At 40.8% G+C, this 16,866-nt stretch overlaps 1 protein-coding gene across 4 annotated transcripts in view; it reads right to left on the bottom strand.

Moving 5' to 3' along the window:
- The window catches only part of CACNA1E (calcium voltage-gated channel subunit alpha1 E), a 1,228,023-nt gene extending 1,211,543 nt beyond the window's left edge, over positions 1-16,480 (bottom strand). For all 4 annotated transcript variants that reach the window (XM_082266485.1, XM_082266488.1, XM_082266487.1 and 1 more), the window contains exon 1: positions 16,281-16,480. The gene's annotated coding sequence lies outside the window, so the exon portion shown is untranslated. The remainder of the gene's footprint in view (positions 1-16,280) is intronic.
- Between the last annotated feature and the right edge of the window lie 386 nt (positions 16,481-16,866).

Raw genomic sequence — 16,866 nt, 5'->3', positions numbered from 1 at the left:
ATTCTATATCACCCGAACATGGACAGTCCTTGCTTACCTTAAGCAGGTCCGTTTGCCCTCTGCCGGTCATTACCATACTCACCATTAAGCTTTTCCAAGGTACACACCATTTTTACATAAACTGGATACAGAGCAGTAGACACCTCTACACATAGGGTTGAGTAAATTGGTGACTCAAATGAATTTATCATACGTCACCCGCTCCCCATAGTAAGCTCCTAAAACAGAACCCCAGTAGGTGCCACAGGTGCCAGGCAAGGTTGATGCATTTGCATTTCATGCACAACCGACACCGACCCGAGGGGTCGGCCATCAGCTACCGAGTCTCAATCTGTAACTAGGTAGTTTTTTATTTATTTTTTGTATCTATCTTATTGATTTCCATATTATTTTTTGTATGTACTGCACCCAAATTTAATAAAGGTTATATTTTGTTTTTGCACAAACCAATCCCTGTGAGCTCTTCTTTAGCAACCTTCCAGAGAGGGTACCTTCCCTCTCTCTATTTCTGTGTTTTTGGTTACATGCCTGGTTGCGTAGGGTTCCCGGATCAAATTATCCGTATGGGTATGCTTCAATAAGGTCAGAATTTACTGACCTTAAGGCGACTGGATCCCATCCACAGCACAGCTTTTTATCCGAAGGAATTTAAGATTAAACCTTTTATTTCGTGCTCCACCACACACGTGGTTTACTTGATTCGATGCCCGTGTGGCCTTGACTATGTTGGCCGCACCATCCGAGAGCTCCAAGTGAGGCTCAAGGAGCATGTGGCCAGCATAGTCAAGGTCTGTCCCAAGCACAACGTATTGCGTCATTATGACAAGTTCCATAACAGAGACCCCACTGGGACTTTGTTTTTGGGGATAGACAGATACGTTGGGAATTGGAGAGGCAGTAATATGACGCGTGGAGTTTCGAAACTTGAAACTAATTAAATTTTTAAGATGAGGTGCCATACCCCTAGGGGGTTGAATATTGAGTGGGACCTCAATGCTTTTATTAAGAATTCCTGACACATTTCTTAATTCCACATTTTTTACCTTTTTAATTCCGCTTATCTCCATAGTCTTAATATATTGCAGCTTACACATTGTATTATTTATTTTTATCGTTTATTTCTCGTATTGTTCAATATGTGTGTGTATGGATTTTAATTGTAATGTTTGCAGCATGTTCCGCTATATGCCCACTAGATGGCGTCGTTTTCTCTACTAGTGGACAGTTCTACTGATATTATTAATGTTATTCTTATATTCTGTTCATTATGCCTACTGTGATATATATGGCTGCGTGAATATTTTAGATCTGGCATGTAATGCGAATAAAAGATGGGTTCATTCCCTTCATATATATTATTTGTTGCACATTCGGTTCACTTCCTGGTTGTGGAACGCAGGTGACTTCCGGTTTCGGGGTCGATTTCCGGGTCGACTTCCGGTTTTCGGGGTCGACTTCCGGTTTCCGGGTCACCGTTCATATCCGCTCTCTCCCCATTGGTATTTAGAGCTGTGACGACTGCCGGACCGCGCCCCTTGAAGACGTTCAGTGCAACGAAACGTAAGTCGGGCGGTCACAGTGGACACGCTCGCCCACAGTGAGGAGACGTGGCGGCCATCATTTTGGTAGATTGCCGTGGCGGAACATGCTTGGAAACAATTTGGACTGCTTTACATGCTCGTTATGATTGGATCCTTGTAAGTGTTTTTAATCCATTATTTTGATCTGGTTAATAAATGGTCTGCGCTATGATACTGCTTTGTGCTTCATTCCTTACATACCTGTGACTACTGACCTGAGACTTCCAGAGAAGGACGCATATTATCCAGGATACATATCGAGTCCTACTGAGTCTATTTTTGGCATGTGGGATCTCTGTCATGGGGATCATCGTTATGTGGTAAGGGTCAGTGTGAACTGGGTGTCTGGTGGTGGTATCACGGATTCGCTACATTTTTTTCATCTGATCATATTGGGACTTTACATGGACTTTTTAATCTTTCTGAGAACTTTTTATTGATGATTAGCGCTACATTGCTCTTACATGAATAACAAACTCATATTTGAACAGCTTGTGGCCTCTATTTGCATAATTTAAACAAATACAGCTTGTCCATATTTTCCACTAATAATTGTGTATATATTCTCTAAATTCTTGTAGCCCTGATGAAGGGGGTTCCTTACAATAACTGAAACACATCGGACTTTGTATTGCTTCATTTGAATATACTATGACGAAGAAAAAAATATTCACACTTTCAAACACTGGTGTAGCACTCCACCTTTTATAAATCTAAAAGCAATAAGAAAAACAAAAGCACACAGAGGTTCTGACACATGAGCAGTTGAACCAAAGCAGAAGGCAGACTTTGACTTCATGTATCATGTTTTTAGCTCCAGTGCACAATCCTCCCGGCTGTGACCTCAGATGATGGGCATTGGACATCAAAAACAGTGGACATCACAAGTTGTCAGTCCATTATGCCAGAATACAGCACACTGTGGTACCTTCATTTAGGGGCAAGTATTAGTTGTTCCTGTAGCTTTGCTTGACAAGTTCATATGTACTATGCTTAGTTGTCTATGATTAATAGTATATCACAGTAATATGCTCTCTTGTATGCAGGATGGTACTGTAATGCTACTGTGTATTAGACATAGGCTTTTCTATCCGATAAGTTTCTAATAAGATGAATTGTTCATTTTCCAACCCCCAACCCAAGCTCAAAGTTTCCAAAAAGATGCCTGACCAATGACTTTACAATTGAACATGAAAACTGAATGATGAAACTTTGCATGTTTATAAAATTCAGACAAAAAAAAACGAATTGTTTAACCATGACATTTAGGATTATTTAAAGTGGTAGTAAATCCGAAACCGAAAAAAGTAATATATTCCAACTTACCAATCCATAGATGTGGTGACTGCATTAGTTTTCTTTTTTTTAGGCTTTATTTGCCTCTGTGTTGTCTTTTGGTGATCTGGATAAATATATATTGCATCATCACAGGGTGGTACTGTGGATGTATAAACTAGTGTAAGTGTTGGACACCTACAGCCCAGTGACGGTACTCACCGTCATTGGGAGTGAAAGACAGATACTTAATGGTTTGGATTGCTTCAAATGGGTTCTGTGTTTACACCTATGGTAATGTGTATTGAACATCAATTTCAGAGACAGGCTCTCCCTATTGTCTGTGTATTGAGGTGAGACGTGTATTCTGTTAAGCCTGTCTGTCCCATTGTTAAATGTTAATGAACTCACATATTGTTTCTGTCCAGATGGCTAGATAATTAGTTCAGGTCAATTCTATTTCTGTGTACAATTTCATCTGCGTAGGATAATGTAATCAGGCAACCCCTGACCTGATGGGATAATTTGATCAAGAGGGGGAGGTCCACGCTGTATATAAACTGTGTGAGAATGTTCAATAAAGGAGATGGTTTCAAAACTTATACAAGCTAAGTTGTCAGCTAGCTTTGTATGGGGGCGGCTGGAAAATCTGATATCTATGTTCAAGACTGAAGAAGCCGTATACTGACGGAAGTCCACAAGTACAGTGTTGACTGCGGTTCCGTTATAAGCCCTTTAACCTATGGCTGATACATGATTACCCTTTGAGGATCAGTGTGGGCCAATTGACCCTAAACAGTTGCTTATTTTGAGTATCTTGATCTACAGTGCATTGCGAAAGTATTCGGCCCCCTTGAACTTTTCGACCTTTTGCCACATTTCAGGCTTCAAACATAAAGATATAAAACTGTAATTTTTTGTGAAGAATCAACAACAAGTGGGACACAATCATGAAGTGGAACGAAATGTATTGGATATTTCAAACTTTTTTAACAAATAAAAAACTGAAAAATTGGGCGTGCAAAATTATTCAGTCCCCTTAAGTTAATGCTTGTAGCGCTACCTTTTGCTGCGATTACAGCTGTAAGTCGCTTGGGGTATGTCTCTATCAGTTTTGCACATCGAGAGACTGAAATTGTTGCCCATTCCTTCTTGCAAAACAGCCCGAGCTCAGTGAGGTTGGATGGAGAGCGTTTGTGAACAACAGTTTCAGTTCTTTCCACAGATTCTCGATTGGATTCAGGTCTGGACTTTGACTTGGCCATTCTAACACCTGGATATGTTTATTTGTGAACCATTCCATTGTAGATTTTGCTTTATGTTTTGGATCATTGTCTTGTTGGGAGACAAATCTCCGTCCCAGTCTCAGGTCTTTTGCAGACTCCATCAGGTTTTCTTCCAGAATGGTCCTGTATTTGGCTCCATCCATCTTCCCATCAATTTTTATCATCTTCCCTGTCCCTGCTGAAGAAAAGCAGGCCCAAATCAGGATGCTGCCACCACCATGTTTGACAGTGGGGATGGTGTGTTCAGGGTGATGAGCTGTGTTGCTTTTACGCCAAACATAATGTTTTGTATTGTTGCCAAAAAGTTTGATTTTGGTTTCATCTGACCAGAGCACTTTCTTCCACATGTTTGGTGTGTCTCCCAGGTGGCTTGTGGCAAACTTTAAACTACACTTTTTATGGATATCTTTAAGAAATGGCTTTCTGCTTGCCACTCTTCCATAAAGGCCAGATTTGTGCAGTATACGACTGATTGTTGTCCTATGGACAGAGTCTCCCACCTCAGCTGTAGGTCCTCTTGGCTGCATCTCTGATCAGTCTTCTCCTTGTATGAGCTGAAAGTTTAGAGGGACGGCCAGGTCTTTGTAGATTTGCAGTGGTCTGATACTCCTTCCATTTCAATATTATCGCTTGCACAGTGCTCCTTGGGATGTTTAAAGCTTGGGAAATCTTTTTGTATCCAAATCCAGCTTTAAACTTCTCCACAACAGTATCTCGGACCTGCCTGGTGTGTTCCTTGTTCTTCATGATGCTCTCTGCACTTTAAACGGACCTCTGAGACTATCACAGTGCAGGTGCATTTATACAGAGACTTGATTATACACAGGTGGATTCTATTTATCATCATTAGTCATGTTGTTGATTCTTCACAAAAAATTACAGTTTTATATCTTTATGTTTGAAGCCTGAAATGTGGCAAAAGGTCGAAAAGTTCAAGGGGGCCGAAAACTTTTGCAATGCACTGTATATATATATATATAAGTCTTCAGTGTGCAGTAGCCCCACTAAACCCCCCTAATACTTACCTGGGGTCCATCTAGATCCAGCAACATTGCTCAGCTGCTCGGGACTCCCCTCATTATTGGCCATTGGCTCCCACTGCTGTCAATCAAAGTCAGTCAGCCGACAAGGAGAGAAAGGGGGGTGGGCTGGGCCGCGCTTCCTTGTCTGATTGGACACAGGAAGCTGTGGCTCGGCTGTGGTGGCACTCAAAAGGAGAGAGTGTCAGGAAGGAGGGACCAGGAGCGCCAAAGAGGGACCAAAGAAGAGGAGGATCTGGGCTGCTCTGTGCAATAACATGTTATTTTTAACTAAAATTACATTCTCTCTGCTCTCAGCTGCATAAGAACTAGAGGGAGGAGAAGCAACAGCACACAGAGCTTCCCAGTGAAAGTCTGTGCAGGGGGGGGGGGCGTGTCAGGACAAGTCTGATCATTGGAGGAGAGCAGTCTGGGTTCCCAGAACAGCTAGGGAACTGACCACAGTGGGCTCTCCTTCCTAGTGGGGTCAGTTTTTAACAGGAAAGCAGAGGGACTAGCAGGAACACCAAGGATTTTACACAAAGGAAGCAAAAAAGAGAACAAGATACTTTCTCATATAAGTACAGGGTACAGCGGGCACATATCAGGAATCTGAAATGCTGATGTAACAAACACTTTAACCTCCTGAGAGGAAATCTCTCCAAAGTAGGGGAAATCCTCTTTTGAGCAGTTTTCACTAGAACAAGTGTCCCCATTGGAAAATAACCCCTTCATTACCATTCCTAGATTTTGTCATCTACTTATACCTACTACACCAGCGATCGTTCCCCGCTGAGAGAGAAGAGCGGTCGGCTGTTGTAAAACGTCCTTCTTCCTGGGATGATCACAGAGCTCATGTGATCCTGCTGTATAGGACCACATGTCTCTATGATCATCTCCGAAGCCACACCCCCCCCCCCCCCCACATTTAGAATCACTCCCCTAGGCTCACATTTAACCCCTTGATCACCCACAGGGTTAACCCCTTCCCTGCCAATGGCATTATTACACTAACAGTGCATATTTTTAGCACTGATTACTGTAGTAATGTCACTGGTACCCCCCAAAAGTGTAAAAAATGTCAGTTAGGGGTCTGATCTGTCCGTCATAATGTCGCAGTCCCGCAAAAAAACGTAGATCGCCGCCATTACTAGTAAAAAAAAACAAAACAATAAAAATGACATAAATCTCTACCGTAGTTAGTAGACGCAATAACTTTTGCGCAAACCAAACAAAATACGCTTATTGCGATTTTTTTTTAACCAAAAATATGTAGCAAAATATAAATTGGCCTAAAATGTTAAAAAATTTTGATTTTTAATTTTTTTTTCTTGGTAATGTCATATAGCAGAATGTGAAATATATTGTTTTTATTGTCGCTCTTTTTTTGTTTATAGCGCAAAAAATAAAAATTGCATAGGTGATCAAATACCATCAAAAGAAAGCTCTATTTGTGGGAAAAAAAGGACGTCAATTTTGTTTGGGTACAGCGTTGCACGACTGCGCAATTGTCCGTTAAAGTCACGCAGTGCCGAATCGCAAAATAGGGCCTGTTCATTGAGCAGCCAAATCCTCCGGTCCCTAAGAGGTTAAGTAAGTATGGGGTGCTGTGTCAATGCTCCCTCACCACCAGAGCTGCCCAAATTTGCTGTATGACCTTTAACTTTACATAAAGCAGGAGCTCACTCATGGTTAATAATTCACACCGCCCCTCCCCATGTCTTTACATTTCAGCACTTGGGCTTGGCGAGTGGCTGTCCAGGCATGGGGTGCTGAACTATGGTGGAGAAGAGTCACATGAAGCTTCATACTCAAAATGACCCTTTTTTTTTTATTATTTTTTTGAATACGGCTCCAACATTGGAGGGGCACCGGCATAGTAGGAGCAGGATAGTTAAAGTGCCTACTTGCAGTTTGGATGTGTAACGATTAACCTTAACCCTCCATTCTCCACCCAAAAAAGCAATGATTAACCTTGAAAAAGAAGAGAAAGAGAGTTTTGGGACTTTAGATGAGGCAAATGAATGCTCCATTGTGGAGACTATTGAATAAATATCAGTTTTTTACATTAATTCTATTGTTGCTTATGAACCTGTGTCATCATAGGTCTCATTTTACTTACTGTCAGTTGTCCCCCTCATATAAAGTCCCAACTTTTTTTTTTTTTTTTTTCCTTTTTCCAATGATTAACCTTGGCTGAGCTGACTCATTAAAAAAGGGCTGTGCTGGGCACACAAGCAGCGAAATGGTTATTGCATAATAGAAAGTCACCCTCTGGTTTTCTGAATGAATAAGAAATACAGATTTTACACTCTCTATCAGTTGCCATGAACACTGTTAAGTGAAAAGCCTTGCAGCAGTTATTCTTGTCCATTTTTTTCTGTATAGCAGCTTGCACTGGGCTGCATTTCCACAATACTGCTGTACAGCCAATGAGAACCATGCACCCCCAGCAGGCCCAGCCTGGTCATTTGAAAACTCTGGTGTTTGCCATAGGGAAGTTTCTCTTGATGCCAACATTTTTCCAAAGATCATTTGGGCTATTTTACAGACAGATTTATTTTAGGGCTTTACATTTTTGGTATGATTATAGACACCAGTATGGCAGTAATAGTTTTTATATGGATATAGATACAGATAAAGTGCCGTACTATATACTCTATATAAAATATAGTTTTTAACCTAGTGATAGTGTAAATTTTGCTTTTAATGAAAAAAAGTACTTTTTTAGGTGTGATAATGTGATTTCTTTTTGTATGATAAATTCATTTTTCCGATGTCATAAATATGCCACGAAATAACACATTCCATAAAGTATCAGCTGTAGTTCGATATTGCTGATAAAATAAAGTCCTTGTATAAAAATAGATAGCATACCTGCACCAAAGTTACGGAAATTAAAATATACTGGCCTGATCGCCTCTGAAATAAAGATAGCCCAATTCACTGCAGCCTTGTCTCTCCCCACCTGTGGCTCTCCAACTACTCTGTAACTACAACTCCCAGCATGCAGGACCTGACTGGCAGGGTGGGTTAGAAACTGTCGATTTTTAATAGTTGCAGCGCCACAGGTGGGGGCCAGTCGCTATAAACTGGATTATTCTTCCAGACTTGTCCGGGTTCATTCCCAATTTAAAACTTCACCTTTATGCTTTACCACTTAGCACTTTAGTATTTATTTAATTAGCTATTTAGACTTAGTTACTCAACTTAGTTGCTTTGTGTTTTTTGTGTATTTAGGTCAGTAGCTAAGTAGTTTTATTTTAACAGCTTGGTTTCTTAGTGCTTTGCAATTACTTATTTTACTAGCCATAACTTATATCAGCAATTTGGCTTCTTTGCGTTCTTTAGTACTTTTTTTCAAAAGTTCATCTGTTTTATTTTTGGCAGTGTGGTGTCTTTGCTGTTTTTGTATTTATTTCTGAAGTTATTTAGTCTTATTTTAGCAGTTTGGTCTCTTGGTAATCATTTCAGTAGTTGAAATGGTAGTAAAGTCCTTTTTTGTATTTGTACCTACAGGTCAGGGCCATCTTACCGAATGAGCACGCTGGGCAGTTGCCCGAGGGCCCCACTTGCCTGGGGTGCCCCACCTGCCCAGCGACCCAGCCCCATCTAAGCATTAGTCCCAATTCCCGTGTGTATCACGCTGCGGAACTTAGCTGGTGGCAAGCACCTGTCGGCCCTTTGCTGCTGTCGGGCCACTTGGGTCATGGAGGGGAGCCCACAACTGCAGGAATGTCTGTCCGCCTCCACGGGAACAGGCACACACAGAACAGTCGAGTCTGACTCCCGTCCGTGTGTGTGTTCACCAGACCCAGCTGCCAAACTTGGAAGCTGCCATTAGCCTGGCACTGCTGTACCAATAAATATCGCCTTATCGATAATTTGCATTTTTATTCTCGTGGGTGATTATGTAGGCAGGGCCCCAGTGCACTGCATTGCCTGGGGCCCTTTAATGCTCTTAAGATGGCACTGCTACAGGTAAGCCTATAATAAGGCTTACCTGTAGGTACTGTTAATATCTCCTAAACTTGCAGTGTTTGGAAGATATTCACACTGGATGCAGCCAGTGACATCACTGACACGTGTCCTCTGAAGGTCTGGAATACGGTGGACCTTCAGAGACCGGAAGACCGGGTGAAGATGGAAGCCCTATCAGTGGTGACAGCACACTGCTGTAGGGCTTCGTTCTAAGGTAAGTATTTCATAACGTGCTAGTATGCAATGCATACTAGCGCGACATGCCATTGCCTTGTAGGGTATTTTTTTTTTTTTTAAATGCTGCGGTTTACAACCGTTTTAAAGCAGTAGCAAATTCTCATGAATAAATTGTACCTACAGGTAAGCCTTATAATATAGTTTACCTGCAGGTACTATGACTATCTACTAAATGTGCACTGTTTACGTGATATTCACATTGGCAATAGCCGATGACATCACCGCACATGCACAGTGATGCTCTTCTTTCAGGGCATACTGTGTGCCATGGAACACAGAGCGCCGTACTGCAATGATGACTCCCATGCACATGCGTGGGAGCTATGTCATTGCATGCCACTGCAGAGCTCCGTTTTAAAGGCAAGTTTGCTATAATCTGCAAGTATGCGGCGCATGCTAGCACATTATAGCATTTTGTTGCAGGGGGCCTATTTTTTTTTAAGCTGTCATAGACTATACTACCCCTTTAAATTGATTTATTTCAGCAGCTTGGTCTCTTAGTTTTTTATTTTAATTTTTTTTATTTTAGGTGCTAACTAGCTTTATTTCAGCAGCTTGGTCTCATAGGGGTCTGTTAAAGAGGAAGTAAACCCTCCTCTGCAAGTTGTACCTATAGGTAAGCCTATGATAAGGCTTACCTATAGGTACTGTAAATATCTCCTAAACATGTACCGTTTAGGAGATATTTACCTTACATGCAGCCGTGCTGTGACCGCCGGCTCCTGCACGCGCGCGCGGGAGTGACGTAATCGCGGGTCCGGCCAATCAGATGGCCGGATGTCGCGATCCCTGAAGCCGTGCAACTGAACATGTCGCCTGTCATACAGGTAAGCGGGCGGCATGGCGGGGGCTCGTTCTAAGGTAAGTATTTCATAATGAGCTAGTATGCGATGCATACTAGCTCATTATGTGTTTCTCTTTCAGGTTGTAAAAAAAAAATAAAAATGTTAAATGAGTTTACACCCTCTTTAAAAAAACAAAATGTTAATAAAAATAAAATGCCCTGTATTTCTTCTAAGAGATTAATGCTTGCTTCGTCATCGCCATCTAGTGGCCAAATTGAGGTATAGATTCCTGAAAAACCTCAATGAAAAAAACTATATCACAGTTTGGCCAATAGATGGAGTCGATAATACGGTATTATTTATTATAGAAAGAAATATGAGACATTTCATTAAATGTGTCTAAATGCTTCTGACATATGTAAATCAAATGAATTTTAAAAATGGACCCCTTGTTGTTATGTGATGTTCTAGAACTTGTGGTATATGTTTATATGCATATTTACATATAATTTTTCTTAATTATGACTATGGCTTATGTTTATTCTTGTAACCCTAATGAAGGGAAAGTAGTGCTGCCCCCAAAATGCATTGGCTGTTTTTAGATGGCTTTTTACCAACAATTAGGGCTGGTTCACACTGGTGCGATAGCAGACATGCTGTGCAGATCACACGCGCTGTCTGTGCAATGCGAATTCAGCCATAAAAATTGTATGGCTGTATTCGTATCGTATTCAGACCAAACTCATGCAGGACCCTTTTTTTGACCGCACCAGAATCAGATCGCATGGGTGTTCACACCCATGCAATCCGATTCTTGTCCGAATTCACAGTTCGCATTGCGATCTGTGAACCAATCTGGGGGTGTCATTAACTTTGTATTGACACCCTCAGCAGTTCGCAGAGGGCAGTGTGAACTGCCTTCCAATCAGGTGCAATGTGGGAACTCGCACTGGATTTGCAGGGTTTCCGGCATTGCACCAATGTGAACCGGCCCCTAAAATGATCTTGGACTCGTTCATCTGGTCTTGGTTTGGCACTCCTTTCCATGTTCCTTTGGTTTATGTATTACATGACAGACCCCAACATTTTCCCAGTCCAGTTCTGATCCAAAAGGTAAGTGTTACCAAGCTGATTACATAACATCACAACACATTATTGTATCTGGTTTATGAAAACTGGGGCTGTTTTTCTTGTTAACCAAACACCTGTATGTGAAGGATGAAATCTGACTGGCTGCTTTTAGCAATGCCATTCTCTATTCTCTCACTTGAGGCCATACTCTTCCTGGGAATAGGCTCCATCTCCTTATGGTCACAGCTGCTCTTCCTCTTATGGATACATAATATATTTTGCACCACTGTTCAACTGCTGGATGAGAACCTCATCTTCTACGATTTATAAAAGGGTTACCGTGAGACAAGATCTTGACCTTCCTTCATGGCAAGATCTACCCATGCTGCAGCCAACCTGAAACTAAGTATTATTACACATCATGAAGATCATTCCCTTCACTTAGAGCCGGTTCACACCACATGCAGTCCAGTGCAGTTTTTTTTTTCTGCACCAAAAATGCATGAATAGTAGGTTACATAGATTCCAATGGCAAAGTTCACATCATTGCAGTGTATTCCAATACAGTCAACAAAAGTAGAACATGCTGCATTCTGCAAGGAACTGGCACTGGAATGGGACAAATTGCATTAAAAATGCATCGGAAGTCATCAAAAACACACCAGAAATGCATTGCAGAAATAATAAATAGGAAAAAATACAAGATGAAAAAAACGCACTGAAACGCATCAAAAACATACCAGAATGCATCAAAAATGCACATGCATATACACATCCAGAAAACATCTGGACTGCGTTTCTGTGTTGTAAACTGGCCCGTTAAATATACTGTTTAATTTACAGCATTCCTTCTCTTTCTGTATATGGATGATGGCACTGTATTTATTTTAATTAAAAAAAAATCTAAGTACCTTTTTTCCTAATCAAGGAAAGAGCTGTCACATGACCCAGATTGTTCTCAGCCTGTCTGTAGGAAAACATAAGCAGCAGGAGCCTCTAGTCCTCTGCTGCTGGTCACATGTTCAAAAAAAACAGCCTTTGTAATACAGAGTAAAAATAAATAATTCAAACAAATTAGTTTTAAATTGTCATACAAATATATATTTGAAATCAAATCTCTATGATTTCTTGCAAAAACATGGTGTGAGTGGATTTCTGCCAAGCACAGGCTGTGTCACGCTTCTCCAGCTTGTGTCTATTGTGTGTATGTACTTAGAATAAGAGGGGGGTGAAGCCTCCATCAATCAAGATCTAATCTCCCACCCTGTTTAGTGAACATGGAGGAGAGAGGGAGTCATTTACCAGAGTGTATACGCCCACATGTGTGACTCTATAGTTACATAGGCTGCTCAGATGTGATAGGGAGGAAATGCTCACTCACTCACTAAAACTGAGCATGTGCAGAAATGTCAACGGCTGCTCTGCAGAATCCCTGCCATTGACAGGAGGGAGGGATAGAGAACAGCAGGATCATCAACCAGGTTTTTTTCCAAATATAGAAAACAAATCCCATAGCTACTGAATGAGGAAGAACAGCATGTAGTGCAGCGTTTATTGATAGTTTTTTTTTTTTTATTACTAATGTGGATTTAAAAAAGATCAATGGTCAGCATATACACTTTGATTTTATTACATCAGCATAGTAATAACAATACAAACAATAGTTATTTGTGACAAATCCATATAAGCTTACATGAAAAATCTCCTTTCATGTTGTGGTTGCTGCCTTTCTGCTGGCCATCTCTTTACATAACATTCTGCATGCTTTGCAGCTTCTCCTCTGCAGTTTATTTTCAATTTCTAAGGACTACATATCCCATGGTACTCTGCTGCCTGTAAGCAGTAATCCCTGTACTGACGCCACCTCCTGAATCTCCTTCTCAGCTCTTCTGTAGCTCAGAAGGCAGGCTCTGTGAAATGTGTGACCATGCAGTGCATAGTCACAGGACAGAGTGAATACATGTCATAGAATTCAAGGAAGTAAATGTATGGGGTTCTTCACAAAGTAAGTAAAAAAATTCAAGATCGTCCAGATTAATAGGAGTAGTCTAGAAATAATTGAAATACAATGTGGAAATGAATATAATGATTTTACATTCTGACCATAAATGCAGTTTAATGCTAGCTCTCCGCCTGCTCCTCCACAATGATCCATATGGATGAATCCATGCCGTCTAATGACAGGTGCACTAGATGCAGGGGGTCAATTTAATTATTGGCTCCCCTTTTAAGACTGCTTGCCTACCACAGAGGGCAGAGCTCATTGAAGAGATATAAAAGCCCCAGGGAAATATAGCTGTCAATTAATATTCTATAAAGTCACAACCTATTAACAGGTGCTGGTGCAGATCATGAGATTTGCTACCAAGGGTCCTCAACATCAATGCTTGCTGACTGTTTGAGTAAATATATCTACAGACAACTGGTGTGAGACAGGTCCAGAGGATGCATTTGATAGATTCAAGGTCAGATTTTTTACGCAAATCCTCAAATATAGTATGTGCCTGAAGTGTTTCCTAATTAACAATTAGTATGCAAAAACTTTAATGGAAATTAAAAAATATTCTGGGTTCCGAACTCATTTGCAGGGTTTTTATCTTGTTTTCTGAGCAAGCACAATCAATAGTGAATTAACTCTATCCCAGTCACAAAAAAACGATGCAGCTTACTACACTGATTTGGCTTCCAAGCAAGTATTCGTTTTGGGTAATCGTAGTTATGGAGGTTATACAGTGACTGTGCATTATCTAGTTTAGGCTTGTGTGACCTGGGGCCCTTTAATTTCTGGATAAATGTCGCAAATATATTGAGACTCGCCTGGAATGCGGGGACTTGTAGTTCTGCACCATCCAGAGACCTACAAGATTTAGTTTAAGATTATATAGGTAAAATTAGTCTTGCTTATTTATACACACAATGGTCCCATATAAACGCACTTTGGTAAAAATGTAATAAAACACAAAGGTTCAAAAGAGTTACGTTATACAATTAATTATTCACAGAAATAAAAAAATCTTATTCCAGGTAGTCTGATAGCTTTAAGGTGTAATTAAATAACGTTTGATTGGTTACCATGGGTTACTTCACTTAACTTTGTAAATCGTTAAGCCCCGTACACACGTACCGACCGTCGGCCGTCTTTTGTCCAGGGCTGTCGTGTCTGTTGAAAACTGCAAAAGACTGCACACGAATTTTGTCGGCCAACAACAGCCGACTGCAGAAGTGATGTCATGTGATGGTTAACTTTCCTTGTCTTTTTTCTTTTCTGAGCATGCCCAGTCTTGCTAATCGGCTGTCTGTCGGCCCGAAATCTGTACTGACTGGCGAACAATCGGCCGTTCTGGTGTTGGCCAACAAAAATTTTAATGCCTGCAGGACAGATTCTGTTCGGCCGAAAATGTGCTGTCGGCTGTCGGAAGCATCATACTAACAAGCCTACAATCGGCCAATCGGTCGTCGGCCGACAATCGGTACGTGTGTACGGGGCTTTAATTGGTAAACTGTAAATTGGTCAACCTGTGATTTCCTAAAGAGCTAGGAGAGAAAAAAAGTATAGCAACCCACAGGAATCATTAAATATTCAATAGGACAAAGGGCAGTAACCAACAGCAATGAACCAATGCCTTCAGCAATCTGATTTCAGTCATTTGCAACTCAACTGGTTGCCATGGGCAACTACCCTTGGCACATCTTCCTTCCATTTATACTGCCTTGCTGAATAAGCATCAAGTGCTGAGCTCGGCAACACAGAACTGCATTCTAACTCGGATTAATTGACGCTTTGTAAAAGCCAATGCCGATCTGTCTTCTTTCAACAGCACCCTAAAATATGGTTGTCATAGCAATAAATACTACAAACCAGAAAATCCGAATAAAAACATGTTCAGAACTGGTAAACAGTCTAGAAAGGTCATGAATGCGCAAATAAATTGAAATACAGACACACGCTGAATTAAGGGGTTTTATAAATGGAAATGGAGTTCAGTGACTGAGTTTCCTATTCGCTCAGAAGGATGAATGCAAATCACTTTACAAGATTAAAAATAGCAAGTTAACAGGCAACACAGCACCCATCAACTCTGCAAAGTTGCTAAAAGAATCTTCATTGTTTAGGCTGTTGAGTCTGGGCGATCACACCAATTAAAAGGTAAGTCTGTCGAATACTGATGCTATATTTGAAGCCTACAGCTTGAAATTGCCTACTGGCTCCTTTTACCTATCAAAAACTAGGTTGGCAAGGTCCAAGAGCATCCATGGTTATGATTAAAGAGTCTCTACTAAATCTTCTTTTCATTTACTTTACAGCAAAGAACTGAGAGTTAAGCATTATGGGGAAGATGCAGAAACTCTGGTGGGAAATCTTCCAACTGGAACCCCCATGAGATATAGCCAGTAGGTACTTTGGTTCAAAAGCCTCAATGCATTTCATTGTTGGGATGAACTGACCCTTCAAACCATCACACGGTGAACTTCTAATAAAACTAGCGCTCTCTGTGTTAATGTACGTTTCTCTATAACTCTTAAGCTTCGGAGATGCCAAGCACGTACAATGCACTCAATACACATGCAAATTCCCCCAGGCATTACCTTAGTTTTATGAACATGTACACTACTGCTAAAATAAAAGGACGTTAAAAACTGGTTTTAATCAAATAGGGTACTCGTAAATTTCCCGACTGCAATACATATACCACACAGTGCAAACTAAGACTAAGACCACAAGCAACCAATGGTTAATAGTAAAGAAAAACCTCTATTGATCTGTCATAAAAAATAGAACACAATTACTACATTTGCAATAGACAAATATGAATAGATTTTTGTCAGGGAGATTGGTTGCGAGAGAGCAAATTGCTGGAGCTGTCACCACAACAGGTTGTATTTGCTGCTCCATCCTAAGAGATCCTTTCTGGCTTGTAGAGAATGCAGAGCAGTTAGCAGATAATAATAATCATAATCCGTACTATCTACCATTGAAGAGCCAATTAAAGAGAATACACTTACTGCGTTGATACAGAATGAAAAAAAAAAGACAGAGCAGCTTACCTTATTTAATGCATGGTTTCTGCAGTTAGCTACGAGAGGGTGTGGGTAAAGCCAAAGGAAATAATTTCTAATATAAAAGGATAAAGAAAAAAAAAAAAACAGGAGGAGATATGGAAAAAGAAGGTGGAGAAAGAGCAGGAGGAGGGAAAAAAGAACAGAATGAGAAAAGAAAAAGAGGAAAGACAGTTTAAATCAGTCTCCTGCCCACACAGTGTAAAAGGAATCAGTGACAGTGAAGGCAGCGCACACACAGAGACACACCGGAGGGGGCAGACAAGGGGGGATAAACACAGAACAGGGCTGACGAGCTACACAGCACACTTTAAATGTACAGACGCAGGTGAAAAAAGGGGCAGACGCAGGTGGGGTGAGAACCTGACACCTACAAGATGCTTTCCATGAACTTTTTAAAGGAGCTATTTAGGCTAGGGCTCCATGGGTGCTTTTTTAACGTCAAAGACTGAATAAATCTCCTAGTGCAAAAAATTGATCTTTTCTGTTACTGCAGGAAGATATCAGGCTATTGTTAGGAGATTAGTCTCATTGGATTAATCTCGTAGAGATGTACTTCAATGGGAAAAATCAC

Source organism: Pelophylax lessonae (genome assembly GCF_965119305.1).
Source record: "Pelophylax lessonae genome assembly, chromosome: 8".
In the NCBI taxonomy this organism is placed as follows: domain Eukaryota; kingdom Metazoa; phylum Chordata; class Amphibia; order Anura; family Ranidae; genus Pelophylax; species Pelophylax lessonae.
This window is presented reverse-complemented; position numbering and strand designations above follow the sequence as displayed.